Here is a 17569-nt window from a genome sequence, read left to right as displayed (position 1 = left end):
ACACACACACACACACACACACACACACACACACACACACACACAAATCTTTAAGAAAGTATTTGAAGTGACAGATTATTAGATTTGCTGTGTGTCTGAAAGGAGACACGTTTATTCCATAGTGCCAATTAGCATAAGCAATAAATGTTAGCCATATAAGAATATTTAGTACTGGGTTTTTTTGGTCACAATGTTGTTTTTTTTTTTTTTTAAATCTTTCCAAGAAGTACCCATTCTTATGTTGTAGAATATATTTAAAAATTTGGAGTGTATCAATTACATTCTAAAATTGAGAATACACTTCAAAGATTTGTTCACAAGCAAGAATTCTCATGACAGGACTAACACATTCCAGCAACTAGCTTACTGGAGAATGGGAAACTCCCTTCCACAGCTGTGCTATTATGAATGGGTGGAGGCAGGTAGACTGTGTTGGCTCTAACCTGTAAGACTGAAGGCCCCTACCTGAGTTCAAACAGTAGTCCTATTTCAAAGGTGTGAGATTTTGGAGCAAGGACAGTGGGAGTTCCCACCTCTTTTATTCAGAACAAGGTCTTTCTTCATTAGTTTTTACTCCTTTCTGCCTCCAGGTACCCTTGGGGTCCAGGCACCTTCCAGTGAGTTTGACTACTCTTCCAACCAGGGATCTTCCTACATCAGCTTCACCCCCCTGGTCCCCATTAATCAGCTTTAGCTGATAATCCCATGCTGTTGAAAAGTCATCTGATTCAGTTTCTTCACAGAAGGAATAGGTGCTGTCTATTTTTCTCTCCCTTCTGAAACTGGTGTCAGTACCAGCAGGTCTCCCAGGTGCTGCAGCCAAGTGCTTGTGAGTACCTTCTGACCCACTTCTCAGTCACAGAAAAATGGACAAGCAGTCCAGCCTTGATTGTGTTTGGGATGGGTCAACTCATCCCCTCTTCAGTTTTCAGTTGTTTTCATGTTCACAGGTATTTTATCCGACCTCCACTCTTAGTTACCTCCCTGCCGAGGAGTTTTCTGGAAGCTGAAATGTTTTGTTATGTTAATAACACCTCTGATACTCTAGAGGAGTGCTCAGATGATGTCACAGATGTGCTTTCTCATAGTTCACTGAATTAAAATTTGCATCCTAATAGAACCAAAATGTTTGTAATGCCAGCATTTTCCAGGCATAGTAATTAATTATAGCCTGGACACATTATCCAGTAGATGAATGTAACTTACGTGTTTCTATTCTCTCCATTTTGTCTCGATAATTCCTTTATTTGCAAAAGTTCTAGCTTATGAATTATGATTTGCTTTCAAATGGTGAGGCTGCCAGGGTAGAGCAATGATGTGTGCAACCCAACTCTAAAGCCAGAGATCTCTGAGTCTGCCTTTGGGTACATGACATGATGAAAATGGTCACTTTTCAAGTAAAACTTGTTGTTGCTTAACTCTTCATTGGAGGCTTTAATGCACATTATTAAATTTAAAAAGATTCTGTTATACCCTGGGATGCATTGTGTCTGGAAAGGGGACCAGAAGGTTTGTTTTCCAGTGCTTTTGTCTGGATAACCTTAGTGTACATCTGACTGGTTGTGTTCTGCTCTTACTGTCGATGAAGAGAGGCAGTGCTGGTACTGGAAGCAATATCTGCCTGAAGGAATGCAGGCCTTCATTACAACTGTATTGGGGCAGTCTCCCTTGGGAGGTGGCAGACTTGGGTGCAGGTAGAGTAGCAAGGTTAATCCAGACATGCTGTACTGAAGGGGTGGAGCCATGCGTCAGTGGAGAAAGAGCTTGCTACCAAAGTGTGAGAACAGGGTTCCGATTCTTAACATTCACATAAAACGCATGGTGGCCCGCCAGTAATCCCAGCACTTGGGATCCTTGAGGCAAGTTGGCTAGCTAGACTAGCTGAATTGGAAAGTGGAGAGCAGTGGAGGAAAATGCATGACATAAATTTTGTCATGTAGACAAATCTATGTCTACATATATACAAACACACACATACACAAAGAGAAAGTATGCTGTATTGGAAAAGGGACAAAAATCTAACTACAGAAAAGGCACACAAGTGTGAAGTGATGCTGAAGAAACTGTGGATCCTCATGTTCTATCCATTAGGGAAGATCTGATCTGATGTTTACAAATGGGTGTAGGAACTAGATCACAAAGAAGTTGTGTTATCTCATTAGTTTCATAGTTCATTACTAGAAACAAATTTGGCAATGCTAATAGGAGTACAAAAAGTTCCACAAGAAAAAAACAAAACAAAACAGTTCTCAAAGAATTGTCCACCCTTTGTACCGGGAATACAGACAGGGTGGAAGTCTCAAGACTGACCCTCAGAACACAGCATACTTTAGAGACTGCGATGTGTCCCTTCAGTGTTGATTGTCAAAAATGGGTGTTAGAGCACTTCATATGCTTGCAATTAATGGATAATGAACTTAAGCATTAATTATTCCCAGAATAATTCAAACTTAGTGCTAATAATTATCATGCAATTGTTAATTCCCAATGCTTTGGCTAAAATCTGGTTATCCCTGATGGTCATTTGCTTTATAAGTTAAAGCATGAATGTAGCTGTGCTTCTGTCTCAATACTTTCATTTCCTCTGTATTACCATGTTCTGCCAGTTCCACAATTCTTAGAGCTTCCCCCAAACTGTGTGCTTGTTCCCTTAACACAACCACAGCTCTCTGGCCCTTTTGTTACAGAAAAGCTTGTACTCCAACAAGCCAGGTTTAGACACCTAACTTTTTTTTTTTTCTTCCCTCCTTGAGTTGTTTTGGGACATGGTCTCTCTGTGTAGCTGTGGATGTCCTGAATTCACTATGTAGACCAGATTGGCTTCCAACTCACAGAGATCCACCTGCCTCTGCCTCTGGAGTGCTGGGATTAAAGGTGTAAGCCACCACCGTGCCTAGTCTGGTCTCTCACCTTTAATAAACCAATTAAAAGAGCCAGATTAATAATGAAATAATGACATTACTCACTTGGTGATTTTATGCTGTCTCATTGTATTACTTTTCTGTTGCTGTGACAAAAAGAAAAACATGGCCTAGTCAATTTATAGAAGATTGATTTGGGTTCATAGTTCCTAATGGTGGGGACAATATGACATCAGGCAGCATGTATGGTGGCTGGAGCTAGAAACTAAGAGCTAGCTAGGATTTATCTCAGACTACAAGCATGAGGCAGAGGGAGTTAACTGGAAATGGCCCATGGCTTTAAAACCTCAAAACCCTGTCTCAGTGACACATTTCCTTCTGCAAAACTTCCCTGAACATCATCCCCAACTGGGGACCAAGTATCACACAGTTGAGCCTACGGGGGCTGTTCTCATTCCAAGCACCACACTGGCCTTTGCCTGTTGTAGGCAGATGACACACATTTCTATTTCTGGGGCAGACTCCTCTAACCCTCAGAATTGTCTACACAGGGACAGTGTGTCCTGTTCACTTGAGTCTCAATGTGCAACATGCAAAGTCAAGCTCGTGATTCTCCGTTATTTTCCAGTTTCTTGGGCCAAAAGACTTGAAATGTTTCAACACTTCTCCTTTTTTTGCCGTCCCACAAAATTCACCCTCTAAAAATATGCAGTCCATTAGTTTTTGGCTATTCCAAGAGCTGTGCAACCACCACCTCTAGTTTCAGAATGTGTTCATCATCCCGCCTGAAATCGCATGTGCATTAGCTGTCGCTCATTTTCCCTTCCCCCACCCTGACAACTCTAGAAAATGCTATAGTCCTGGAGCCTATTTCTTTAAGTAACAGACACACAGCAGACCCTGAAAGGCATACGTGTGCTGCAGCTCCATATTTAGGTGGGGTGGGAGGACTTAGCTCACTGTTTTCTCTTGTCTCTCACCACAGCAAAGTAGCTTGCATGTTTAGATAAATGGTTCTCAAAGTGGACATCCTCAAGGCCCTTCTACATTTATCTACACACTTCTCTCCAGAGGCTATGTAAAAAGCACCCCCAGTGACTGCTAATAGAATGTATGCTAGCATAGTCTGGTTATTTCGAAATTTCCAAAATTCACCAGCATGTTAAAATGTCCATTTTTTATAAATTGCCTTGTTTTTCACTTAGTTCTCCCTTCCTTGATTTTTTCCAGTTATATCTGTTATAATATCTGTAAACCCATTATCCTAATAAGTGGTTATTTAAAAATTCCCCAGACAAGTTAAAAAACAAAATAGCCCCTGAATTGCTGTTATGGTTTGAATATGAAGTGTTCTCACAGACTTGGATTGTGAACACTTTGTTCCCAGCTTGTGGTGCTATTTGGGGAGGCTGGGGAAACTTTGGGGTTGTGGGGAGGGTGTAGGATCAACCTGGAGGATACAGGTCACTGGATGTAGGTCCTTGGAGTATTTAATCCCAGGTCCCTTCCCTCTGCTTCCTGTCTATCATGGTGTGAATGGCTTCTGCGGTGCTCCTACCACCAGCAGGCCCAGAAATTCAGAGACAAGTCACCAAGGACTGACCTTGTGAGTCAAATAGCAACACAAGAAGTTAGGAACTGAAGGTGTGTGGTAGCTGGGACACTGGTTAGATTATGGTCACAATGAAAACGAGAGGTCTGAGAAACCACCAATGGTGGCGCATACCTGTCATTCAAACATTTGGGAAGCTGAGTCATGAAAATCATGCCCAGTGTGGGCGACATACTATTGTATATTGTATACAACTTACCTGCCAAATAAGAAAATAAGGATGATGTGGCCAACACAAAAAGGATTCCTTTTGTTGGGGAATGGGCTTTTTGTCTGATTTGGTTTTGTTTTTGTCTTATTAGGGGTTTTGTTGTTGCTTTTCCTTGCTTTCTTTTTCTTTTTTAGAGATAGATGGAAAGAACATGAGGTTGGGTGAATAGGAGGTAGAGAGGATCTGGGAGGAGTTGGGGAGGGGAAGGGATATTATCAAAATATATTGTATGAAAAAGTTTTTAATAAAAACAATGAAATTCGACAATTTTCCTTTCTTTCTCTCTTCAGATTAGTTTGTGAATTTATTCCTCCACCCCAAAATAACAAGGGGTCAAAAAAAAAACTGTTTCTAACAGCATGGATATTATAGGTATGGTCCAGAGTCCAGATGGATTTCTAGATTCTTGCGTCCCAGAACAAAGAATTTGATGAGCGACACATGACTAGTGTTAGAAACAGAGACACGTTTATTAAGAAAGAGAAGGAAAGGGCATTTCTTTCTTTCTTTCTTTTTTTTTTTTTTTTTTTGGTTTTTCAAGACAGGGTTTCTCTGTGTAGCTTTGGAGCCTGTCCTGGCACTCACTCTGGAGACTAGGCTGGCATCACACTCACAGAGATCCGCCTGCCTCTGCCTCCCGAGTGCTGGGATTAAAGGCTTGTGCCACCAACGCCCGGCGGAAAGGGCATTTCTAAGGGTTAAAATAGGTTAAAGAGCTGGGCCAGGTCCATGGCTCAAAAGCCTGTAACCACAAGACTCCTGGTCCTTTATAGGTCGTTTACCTGATAGCCACCTCTTCCCTCACTCAGAGATCACAGGGATTTTCTAGAAAATAATGCTCCATTTTGTTACATGTAGCCCAGGTATTAAGGGCTTGCCAACTGGCTTCTTTTGTGTTAATTGTTTTGAATTAAAAAAAAAAAGTTTAATGTGTGTGTGTGTGTGTGTGTGTGTGTGTGTGTGTGTGTGTAATATATGTGCATGTTGGTATGTCTGTGAGTGAACACATTCCAGGACACACTGTGGAAGTCAGAGGATAATCTCAGATGTCAACCCTAACTCTCTATGTTGTTTGAGACAGTGTCTGTGTTGTTTGGTGCTGCCTGTGCTAGGCCAGTTAGCCCACATGCTTCCAGAAGTTCTTTCTCTGTCTCCCATCTCTCCTTAGGAGCACTAGACTCACGGATGGGTGTTACAGAACCCATCTTTATGTGGTTTATGAGGATTTGAACCCAAGTTTTCATGTTTGTATAACAAGTACATCTTTCCAACCCTCATATATTCTTCTAACACCTGTCTTAGTCCAGAAACTCAAATGCAAACATGATCTGATGTGGCAGCTAATTTTATATGTCTACTAGACTGGGTCATGGGTGTCAGAATAGTGATTAACTGTTGCTTTGGATGAATCTGTGAAGCATTTCTGGATGATATTAACATTTGAATAATTTGACACAGGGAAGTAGATTTCTCTCTCTAGAATGTATGGGCCATATCCAAACATGGGTGATCTGGAAAAAAAAAAAAAGGCAAGTAAATGAGAATTTTCTCTCTGTCTCTGTCTCTGTCTCTGTTTCTCTCTCTCTCTCTCTCTCTCTCTCTCTCTCTCTCTCTCTCTCTCTCTTGAGACAGGGTTTCTCTGTGTAGCTTTGGAGCCTATCCTGGAACTCTCTCTGTAGACCAGGCTGGCTTCAAACTCACAGAGATCCACCTGCCTCTGCCTCACGAGTGCTGGGATTAAAGGCTGGGATTAAATACCCGGCTTCCCAGGGTATTTCAAAGGAAGAAGATGTGGTCCCCAATGCTTTGAAGATATTCAGCTATGTACCTATTCAACGGATTAGACTCACTATTAAGATATCAATTTGGGGGGGGCTGGAGAGAAGGCTCAGAGGTTAAGAGCACCGACTGCTCTTCCAGAGGTCCTGACTTCAATTCCCAACAACCACATGGTGACTCACAACCTATATAATGAGATCTGGTGCCCTCTTCTGGTGTGCAGATATGCATGGAAGCAGAATGTTGTATACATAATAAATAAATAAAATCAAAAGAAAGATATCAATTTTTCAAAAATGTAACCCTAATCAAATTTCTAGAAAAAAAATTTGGAGAAATTAATATACTAGCACTTGACAGGCAGAGGTAGGCGGATCTCTGAGTTGAAGGTCATCCTTGTCTACAGAGTGAGTTCCCAGGACAGCCAGGGATACACAGAGAAATGCTGTCTTGAAAAAACAAACAAATAACCCCCAACAAACAAAAAATGGAAAGAAAGAAATTAATATACAACTTGATTTTTAGACTAATTGAGGCCACTCATATAAATTAATGGAACAGAATCCAGAGTAGAAATGTATCTATCCACATATGGCCAATTTTTTTTATTAAATTTCTATCTAAAAATAAATTGAGACATGTAAATTCTTTGCTCTTATAGATAGTACTTTTAAGTGGGTAAGACAGAGATTTTAGAAGTCACAATTATTTGACTGATGTGCTAGTAGTCAATTCATTAAGCACTAAGCCATGACAGAAGTAGAGAGACTGACTTCTAGGAAGAGCCATTTAAGTAAGATGGCTACAGATAACGGATTGGTGAAGAGAGGTGTGAATAATGAGAGGAACAAACACAGCAGGACCTGACTGAGCTTTAGTCACTCAACAATAGATTTTATTTGTCTTTCATCCTTTCAGGCAGTTTGTTGAGTGCCTACTACATTCCAGTTATTATTCTTGTTATACAGCTAAGAAATAAAAAGGACAAAACCCTTTCTTCCCTGGGATGTTTGCTCTTGGTCATCAACTTGACATACCTGGAGAGAGATAATCTAAGTTGAGGAATTGCCTCTCTCAGATTGGCCCATGGGGCATTTTCTCCATTGCTAAATGATGTAGGAGGGTCCAGAATTGGGTAGTACTATCCCTAAGCAGGTGGGCCTGCGATGTATAAAAATGGTGGCTGAGGTCCAGGCTGGAAACAAGCCAGCAAGCAACATTCCTCTGTGGTTTCTGTTTCAGTTCTGCCTTCAGTTCCTTTGTGGAGCTCCTGCTTTGTCTTCCCTTGATAATGGACAGTTAGTTCCCTGTAAGCTGAATAGCCCCTACCCCATCCCAAGTTGCTGTTGGTCATGGTTTACTACAGCAACAGAAAGCAAACTAAAACATGCCCTGCCCCCCCCCCGTTGCCTTTTTTGTAAAGAAGCAAAAATTAAATAAACTAATAATATGTTATGCTAATGGAAGTGGAAAAGCAGCAGGATGTTGTGGCACATGCTTTTAGTCCCAGCACTTGGGAGACAGAGGCAGGCGGATTTCTGTGAGTTCAAGGCCAGCCTGGTCTACAAAGAGAGTTGCAGGACAGCCAGAGATGTTGCACAGAAAAACCCTGTCTTGAAAAACAAAACAAATAAACAAACAAAAAGGTGGGGTGAGAAAGAGAAAAAGCAATAAAGGGAAGGAAAGGATATAGACTTCTGCTTATGACACAACAGCCAGGAAAATCTTACTAAGCTTATTGCATCCAAAGGAAGTAGAAGACAGCCCAGTCCAGGCAGTAGTGAGAAAATAATCCAAAAGGAGGCATGAGCAAGTACCCAGTCCTGAGCTAGAGCACACCTCTGCCTGGCTTGCACCTAGAGGGGTGGATAAGATAGTGCCGGTTAGTTAGTGAGTGAGGCTTGACTATATCCCATGGGGCCTCAGAGGTCCTTGTAAGGACTTCATTTAACATTTACAGAGATGACCAGCTGTAACTGTCCCAGCAGGAGTAAGGATATCCTATAGAGGGACACTTGTTCCCCTCCCAGCTCTCAGACTGTTGAGACAATGGACCTTAGGGAATTGAAATGTCTCCCAGGAGTCTTACATTGGAGTCCTGTTACTAGCTAGAGGGGAAGTTTGTCTCCAGGAAAAATATCACACAGTGTTCACAAATGTGAGGAAGGAGCTGAGCCAATGCTGTGTCAATGACATGCTTGCCACACTTTGACCAGGAAGGGCAGTTTGCCTTCCATTTTAATTCACTCTCATCGGGACCCTGAAAATGGACTTGTCAGGGGACAGTCATTGGATCTGTGTATTTGTTCCTCTTTCTAATATGGCTATGGTGGATATATCTTTCTCTGCTCTACTCCATTAGTTTTCTCTTTAGTTAGCATATTGGGGACAGAGGTCAGAGCCGAGCTTGTTAGGGCTGCTAGAGCCTGAGGGCTGACCCTAAAAAACTCTGATAACAAGCTGCAATGAGAGGATTTGAGAAGGCATGGTTGGAGCCCTAATGGGATTGTGCTAGTGCATTTTAATTAAAAGTATTCTGTAAAGAGAGGAAAATCGCTCTTCCAAAAATTGCTTTTCCAAATCTGTCTTTGAAAGAAAGAAAAGAGAACAACAAACAACTGAAAACAAAACAAAACAAAAATGCATTTTGCTCAGGGACAGATGGCTAAAGCAATGAGAGTGAATCACAGAGTCAGAAAATCACAGTTGTGTCAAAAGTGCTCAGGAAATAGCTTGGTCCCTAATTAATAATTCCATGTTGTTAAACTCCATGCAGATAAATTTAGCTGGTAGCAAGTGGAGCAAGATAAGTGCATACAGGAACATGCTTCCAGTAAGGTTGGCAAAGAATGCTGTATGACTTAAAATATGGAAGCTCTGTCCTAACAGTTAGGCTGGATGTACTACGTCCTTAGCAATGACTGCTTGGGTCTGGTGTGGAGCATGGAGGCAGAGATATTGGCATCTGGTTTGGCAGAAGGGGTTGAGAGTGAGGTGGAAAAAACAAAGAGACTGTCTGTAAAAGTGTGGATGTTTTGAGACTGCTATTGCCATGGCTACCCTAGGAACTGACTTGTGCCACTTGGGACATTACTGTCAATGCTCACACTTGTTTACATTATTGAAATATTTTATGTTTGGGGGTTCAAGGAAGACACTGGGGTGAATTGTCTTTGGGGTAAGCTACCTATTAGGAGAGTTATTAATGCCACTGACTGACAGACAGTAATATGGCAGGCTCTGATGAGACAGAATAGAAGTCTCTTCTTTAGGACTGACTCAGGGGAAGGAGATGTTTCATGTCATGTAATTGATCAATAGTCCACACCACAGACCTACAGCCAGGCTCTGCCTGATACCTGAGCAACAGGGAATGGAGAGGAAGTCCTGTATTCCAAGGTGCAGAGGAAATGGGAAGAGGGGTTGCATCTAGTTGAGGTGTGCCTGTTGTACCTGTAGCCCCCTGATGTGGTGAGGTTTGTTAGCTGAGCCTATAAACTTCCTTGGGGAAGTGAGAATATCTAGGTGTCAAATGAGGTGAAGGTAAGAACTTAACAGAGAAGATCCAGTTCACATTGGGAGTAGGGAGTAGGGGTAAGGGCTGAGGATGAGGATGTAGGGGAGGAGAGAAAACCCACCCAAATGGTTTCCAGTTAGATCAGCAGCTCCATTTCCTCCTAGCAGTGGTCTGTGCTTGTAATTATAGAGGTGGAAATAGGAGGATCCTTGGGGCTCTCTAGCTGGCAAGCCTAGTTTAATCCTTTAATGGGTGAGCCTCAGGTTCCAGTGGGAGATCTTATCTCTAAACCACAAGTTGGCAAAATGGGCAGCCATGTGCAGAACAACACCCATGGTTGACCTCTGACCTACACACACCTACACACGCATGTACAACCTGTATGCATTCCCCCCAACACACACATCCAAATCACAAACAAGGTAGGTCTATTCTGGTACAGAAAAGACTCAAAATTTGCAAATCATCATAAAAACACAGCTGGATAGTGAGCTGGGAGGGTGCACTGGGCTCCCATGACACAAAGTTGCATTCTTTGGGAGAAATATAGGATTGAGGAAAATTTGAGCTTATAAACTAATGCAAGTCAGGATTGACTGCAATTTTTTTTTGTCCATCTTAATGTGCAGGTGAGAAGGCAAACCTTGCAATGTGGTGTTTGATTCCAGAAAGCTGTTCCCTCTGATAGGCCCAGCTTCAGACATTGCAATCTACACCAGGTCAGTGTATCCCTAAGGTTCATGAGGATACTTGTGCTTTTGACCATTTGGCAGTCATTTTGTCTTTGAAAGATCTAGATGATGATCATGAACAAATGTGCTGTGAAGGAAACTAGGTCCAAAATGAGGGCTTGCCAAAACCAGAAGCTAACCCCTGTCCCTTGACATCAGAGTAGTGAGGACGATAGTAGGGGGAGAATGAAAGGGGACTCTTAGGAGTGCTGGGATGCCCTATTTCTTGATCTATTAATGGTTCCCTAACATATAGTTGGGTGTGATCTGGGCCACCCCAGCAGTCTCTCTGTTGACCACTGGTATTCAAGGTGATTGCTGATAAATAGATCAATATCTGCCAGACTTGTGGTTTTCTATTTGTTCTTTGGTCCAGAGTTTGTCTTCACTCTTTTTCTGCCTTTTGTCATTTTGGACATCTTACACCATTCCATTTTCCTCCTTTCTTAGTATTTCTCTTCCTCCTTCTCCTCCCCCCCTTCCCCTCTACTGTTTTCCCTCCATCTCCTCCCCCTCTCTTTCTTGTTTACTTTTTTCAGTGGTTACACTGGATTTTGCAACTTAAGTTTACAATGAACATAACTATATTTTCAAAAAAAATTCCACATAGTTTCTGTGGGTACTGTGAGTGTCTTATAATAGCAATGACGAAATTCCTTTCTCCTGCCTCCTGCCTCCTGCCTCCTGCCATAGCTGTTATTCATTTTACTTATAGCTAAGCATGCAAAAACACACACAAGAGATAACCAACTATACATAACTTCATATATTCTTGATGTTATTTAGAAAAAGATGTTATATTAGGTTAACTAAAAATAAGGAAACTAAGTTTTGTTTAACTTCTTCTCCCCTTCTGCAGATATTTATATTAGGTACATCTTAAGTTAATGTCTTTACAGATCTGCCACAGTTCTTGAGTATTCTGTTTTAATTTTCCAGTTTCTAGTCTCTTTGTGTTCTTGGCTTTGGAGGTCTCTGCTGATAGGTTGTCCAAGACAGAGTTGGTCAGCCATGTCTACTAACTGATTACTGAGTACTTGCTGTAAGCAGAGTAGTATGGTGGACTTAGTTCCTGCCCTTGTGAATTTATGCTGCGCATTGTGGGGAGAGGGCATTGAAAAGACCGGAAGCAAGTCTCTCAGGCTGCCAGGTCAGAAATCATCCCTATTACCTAAACACATCCAGCTTTTAAGTTAAATTTTTACTTTCCCCCAAAACACTATTGGCAAACATTGTAGTCCTAGGTAGTACTGTGGAGTGTGTCAGGTCTGGGGCCAATACACTGTGCCACTCATGCCCTTTGACATGAATACTTCTGCCCACGTGGCCAGTCAAGAAAGACCTCATCAACCTGTTTTTCCAAAGGACCTTTGTCTGACTTTGATGAACAAACAGAATCATGTTTTCAAGGATTCACACCACACACACACACACACACACACACACACACACACACACACACACACACACACACACACATTCCCTACACTGACATTTGTTTGTTTTGTTTTATTGGTTGTTTTTGAGACAGGGTTTCTCTGTGTAGCCTTGAATGACCTGGAACTCACTGTGTAGACCAGGCTGGCCTCAAACTCACAGAGATCCTCTGTTCTCTGCCTCCCCAGTGCTGGGATTAAGAGCATATACCACCATGTCTGGTGCCATATTTTAAAACATGCCCAGTGGCAAAGTTTAAAAATAGAAGATGGGGACCAAAGGATGGAACATGAAGCTGTGGTGAGAGACTGGGTTGACCTCTTAACTTTCCAAGAAGCTTTAGTTATTGGTAAGTTGACATTGAGTTATTTATCTGTGTGATTTAATGTCATAAAAAGTTGGAATGAATTCACTCATTCAATAAACAGTTTTTAAGCATGTACCTTCTGCCAATGCTGTGCCATTAGGACACAGTAGAAAACATTATCAAATGACGTCTTATATTTACTGGGGAGAGAGACTAAAGCATCACCACTCAGATAAATACATAATTGGAAATCATGTTCAGGAGATTCAGGAGACTGAAGAAGCCAAGGCTGTAAAGGTATGGAATGTGGGGGTAGGGTGGGGCTGCATATTGGAGGGCTGTCAGGGACAGCTTGGTGAGAGACTGACACCTTTGAGCAAAGATCTGAGGATGTATGGAGAGTGGTCTGTCCAGGATTGAGGGGGGGAGGTCTGCAGGCAGGAGGAGCACCATGTGGGACAGAGCGTGCTTCCACTTTAATCAGTTTCATATTGTGGAAACTTTCCAAAGCCTGAAAGAGAAACACAACATCCCCTGCACTTAAAACATCTACTTCCTCAGTGTAGTCTGGCCAGAAATGTGTCAAGAGGAAGGCTTCAAAGGGGCAGATTTCATCCTTCTGGCCAGTAAACAAAATGCCCAAGATATTTCCCTAAGGCCTGAGGCCAGTTTGTAATTTGGCTTTTTCATCATCCTAGATGAATTTCCAAACATAGTAAAACAGGCTATGATGAAATATAGTTCAAATGACAAGGCAAAGAGCAGCTCAGGTCCTCAAAACATTTTCATTAAGGAAAAAGGCATGGATAAAATCATTCCTCCAGTTGTGTGCTGGTGTGAGGCAGTAAAACGACCACCCAGACCCCGCTTTGTAAACCACAAACTACCATTATCTGGGAGACTGAAACACATCAACTGCAGTCTTTTCAGGTCTGTTTTTAACCAGTCAACTAACTCTCTTCCTCTGGGTCATTTAGCTATTTTTACAAGTAAGAATACATTAATTTTCTTCTCCTGTCTTCTTTAAAAAGCCTAATTGATACGTCACCTTTCCCTTCAGGCTTGCTTTCCTAAAGAAGGTTCTCCTGATCCTGAGATTACAAATAGTCCTTTTTTCATTCATCTAGAAGGGGTATGCCACTGAGCCCAAGGAGAGTGGCAATGACGGAGCATGTCTTCTTGAGTCTTAGCCACCACTACAACTGGAAGCATGGCCATTGCTTGCTGATGATGTCATTCTGTAGGTAAGAGAAAGCAAGCCTGTTCTCCTATAGGTGCTCATCTTTTAAAAAGACTTGGTATTTAATGAAAAAACTAGTTTCGATTCCTTTACCCTCATAATTCTGGCTTCATGCCTCTTGGGATGGATGTTCACTTGGAAGCAGGTTCTCTGGTAGCTGCCATTTTTGAGTGCTCTTCCCAATATGAAGGTAGAATTTTTGCTCTTTATCTCCACAAATAGCAATGACATTATTATCTGGACCACTTTCCATGTTTCAGGGCTGTGCTAAGAGACTTCATATTCATTGTGTCTAGTGCTTCCCAACAGCAATGCTGAGAAGTGATCATCATACATACTTTACAGGTGACAAACTAATACAAGGTTACAAAACTAAGAGGAGAGGGACATTTGGCTAAACTCAACACATAAGCCTGTTTCCTAATAATGTACATAGTTGTTACCTCAAATTTGCATATTTCAAGTCACATTTTACATTGAGTTCTTAGTTCCTTTAGTCATATCTCATAGAACATGCTTTCTATCACTTCAGAATATGCTATGACTATGTCTTTAAAAGATCTTTCTTTCTTTCTTTCTTTCTTTCTTTCTTTCTTTCTTTCTTTCTTTCTCTCTTTCTGCCTATCTATCATCTGTTTATCTATTATCTGTCCACCCATCTACACATCATCTATCCATTATCCATTCTTCCATCTTTCATCTATCTATCTATCTATCTATCTATCTATCTATCTATCTATCATCTATCTACCTATCTTTCTATCCATTCACCTATCTATTGAATCTATCCCCCAGATTTCTCTCTATCTTTATCTAACAAAGGAATGAACTTCCAGAAAACTGCATATAGTACTTCAATTGAGACATGTTCATTCCAAAGTAACTTCTTTTGGTCTTTTATTAATTATTAATTATTTTAACTAAGATAGCAATATATTGGCTAGGACATAGTTTTAGATAAGTTTACTCCCAGGTTTCAGTACTAATGAGGTTTTGGACTCTGGGCACATCCTGTCTGCACCCAGCCATCTCATTTCTTCTGTCTGTCTGTACAGACCTCCAGAACTCTATGGTTAACTACTGGCAAGCTCCATTCTCTGGTCTTCAGACAGGCTTTATTTGTACAAGCAAGATATCACCACATTTCTTTGAAAATCTTTTCTATTTTTTTTTCCTTTTCAAAGTCTTCCTAGGTTGCATTTAGCACCTCAGGGAAGATCCCCGATGTTGTCTTACATTGTTCTTCCCTCTGACTGGATGGAGTCCCTGATGCAGACCAGCTCAGTAGCTACAGACTTTTAAGCCGAACATAGAGATGAATGTCACCGTAGCAGTAAGATCTTCCCTGACTGCCTTTCTTAATATTTTAGTTCCTTCCATTCCCTATCTCCATTAATGCTTAAGTGGTTTCCAAGGAAGTTCTCACTTTCGCCATATGAAGAACTTTTAGCTCATCTGCCACTCACTCACCTTCACTAGAATATTGGCTCCGTACAGCTGGAGGATTTGTCTGTATTGTTTATGAAAGCATCATTCCCAGACAGGTGCTGGTCCATGGAAGCCCTTTGTAATGGTTGTTGTGATGCTGGCAATCAAACCAAGGGCCCTGTGCATGCAAGGTAAGTACTTCACTACTCTGGTCCTCACCCCTGAGAACTCAATTTATATCTCATTGTCCAGTAAAGCAGCGTGAATATACATGAGTGCATAACTGGATAAAATAGCCAAAGTGCCCTTTACAAGTTTGCTATTTCCTGTCACACAAGAAATGTGTGGCAGTGCTTTGCCAGACACATATTTTTGGTGATGAAAACCTTGCAGCCTTGCCTGAATGCTTCCAAAGAACTCTGGGGTAGGCACCGAGTTGATAGTTTACATCATCAAATCAGTGTGCATTGTGCTTGGGCAACCTGGCCAATAGCAGATGTTGCATACAAAGACATGATAAAGAGACTCTCTACCTTCAAACAGATTCAACAGGAATGTTTTAAAACATATCGGACACCCAGCTATTGGTTTCAGTACTTAAGCACATGATTTGCCTACATTATCAGTTCTGGGACTCGTTCAAGGCCATGTCCTGATTTCTGTAGGTCCTATCTTTCTGCCACACAGATTGCCTAATTTTTGGACTTTTAAAGCATAGAGTGCTGCTTTCAGTGTCATTTAGTCATTTCCCACAACTCTCCATCCTTCTGAAGTAGCTTTTAAAGTTGCTTGAACTATTGGATAACAGGACACTGGATTTCTATTTTTGTTTGACTAAATAAATGGAAGGCTTCTTAGAATCAATGCTTAAAATCATACAATGCACACTCTTACTATTCACCTGGAGAGTTTTGTTTTTGAAGTCATTATTTGATGTCTTTCCAAATAAAACAGTGGATCTGAACTGGGATCAAATACACAAAAGGCATGTGATCTTTTTATAAAATTTCAGAGGGATAGCAGTGATTTGAAAAAAAAAAAGTTATCAGTGCTAGGATTCAGGGGACCTGGTCCTTGGCATCTCTGACATTTGTTAGCCCTGAAAGTCCCAGTTTGTCTAGGTGGTAGTCCCACCCATCTCAGTTCACAAACTAGAACTCTCACATAGAGCAATGAATCTGTGTCTTGCAAGGAAAGATAAAGTATCCCCAATCCAAAAGGCTGCCCCAATTTTGTTGAACACTAGAGAACAATGATGGGCTGGTAGGAGGAGGGGCTTTGAAGGGCCCCAGAGCTCATTTTCCCAAACTGCTTTCCATGAACTCTACTTCCGTGAGATGGACTTAACTCTTCCTACAGTCGTTGTCAGTAGCTCAGAGACTGGCCAATCCCACACGTCTATTCTTATGATGATTTGTTCAGAGTTCAGCCTGGAAGCTTAGTTATTGTTTTGCTGTTTGTTCTTGAACTAACAATCCTCCTGCCATAGCCTGTGAGCTCTCCCTCACAGACATGGCCCACTATGTCTGGTACAAGTTTAAATAGAAACAAATAAATTTGGTCTTCCTGGGGCATAATAGGAGAAGCTCACTGAAATCCAAAAACTTAAAACCATCTCAATTGGGAGGAGGGAACATATTAACCATGAAAGATAGAAATAAATAGAAGGGGTGGAGGCTGAAGCTAGATTTGGAGTGTGTCAGCAACTTTGTCTGCCATGGTGGAGGTATGAACGTAGAACCCCGAGAGATGTGGGGAGGCCCTGGGAATTTTAGGAGGTAAGGCACAGCAGGAGGGAGTAGATTACTTGAGGGTCACATCACCAGGACCAACATCAGTGAGGGGGGGAAGCATCCTTTACCTTCAGGGGAGGCCATTGCAATGACTGGTATTATTAATCTTATTTTTCACAGATGCATTTTGAAAAAAAGTTACTGGATTTTGATTAAAAGAACCTGGAAGTTTAGGCATTCACAAGGTATAATAGCATGTTGAAAGCCCTGGGAAATTTGGTTTATTTTCCTTAACACAATGCTCCCCAAATTTATGTAACTATATTATGTTTTACTTCTACTTTGCAAAGAGTTTTTACCTTCACCAACCTATGTTTGCTGAATATTTATTGGGAAGTTCTGTTCCAGAAGATGTAATTAAACAAAATCAGATGCCTTGGCCTGCATCAGGAAGAGCTTCCTTGGACTTCTGACTTGGAATCATTTTAAAGATTTGGAATTCTTGGGTGGGCAGTTGATTGAGGGAGTTAGGAATCTGGTACTAAAGATGGCTGTGTGACTTGTCTTGAGGCTATGGTGGGAGAGGACTGGGTGGGCCAGACAGAACCTGGTGGAAGTCTACAAAAATGTGACAGGATATGTCTTGCCAACATTTAGTCAGGCTCTGGTCAGGCAATAAAGTGTAAAGCCTCTAGGTTCTGTAGGAAAAAAAT

The 17569-nt window shown here is 41.4% G+C and overlaps 1 long non-coding RNA gene across 1 annotated transcript; it reads left to right on the top strand.

Annotated features, from left to right (window-relative positions):
• The first annotated feature begins 13407 nt into the window (after positions 1–13407).
• LOC113833991 lies at positions 13408–17306 on the top strand. Its single transcript, XR_003482224.2, has 3 exons — positions 13408–13699; positions 15236–15314; positions 17037–17306. It is a non-coding gene; the product is annotated as an uncharacterized LOC113833991 (long non-coding RNA).
• The last annotated feature ends 263 nt before the right edge of the window (positions 17307–17569 follow it).

The sequence above is a fragment of the Cricetulus griseus genome, chromosome 2 (assembly GCF_003668045.3).
Source record: "Cricetulus griseus strain 17A/GY chromosome 2, alternate assembly CriGri-PICRH-1.0, whole genome shotgun sequence".
Taxonomy (NCBI): domain Eukaryota; kingdom Metazoa; phylum Chordata; class Mammalia; order Rodentia; family Cricetidae; genus Cricetulus; species Cricetulus griseus.
Note: the sequence above shows the minus strand (reverse complement) of the source record. Positions and strands in the feature narration are given on the sequence as shown.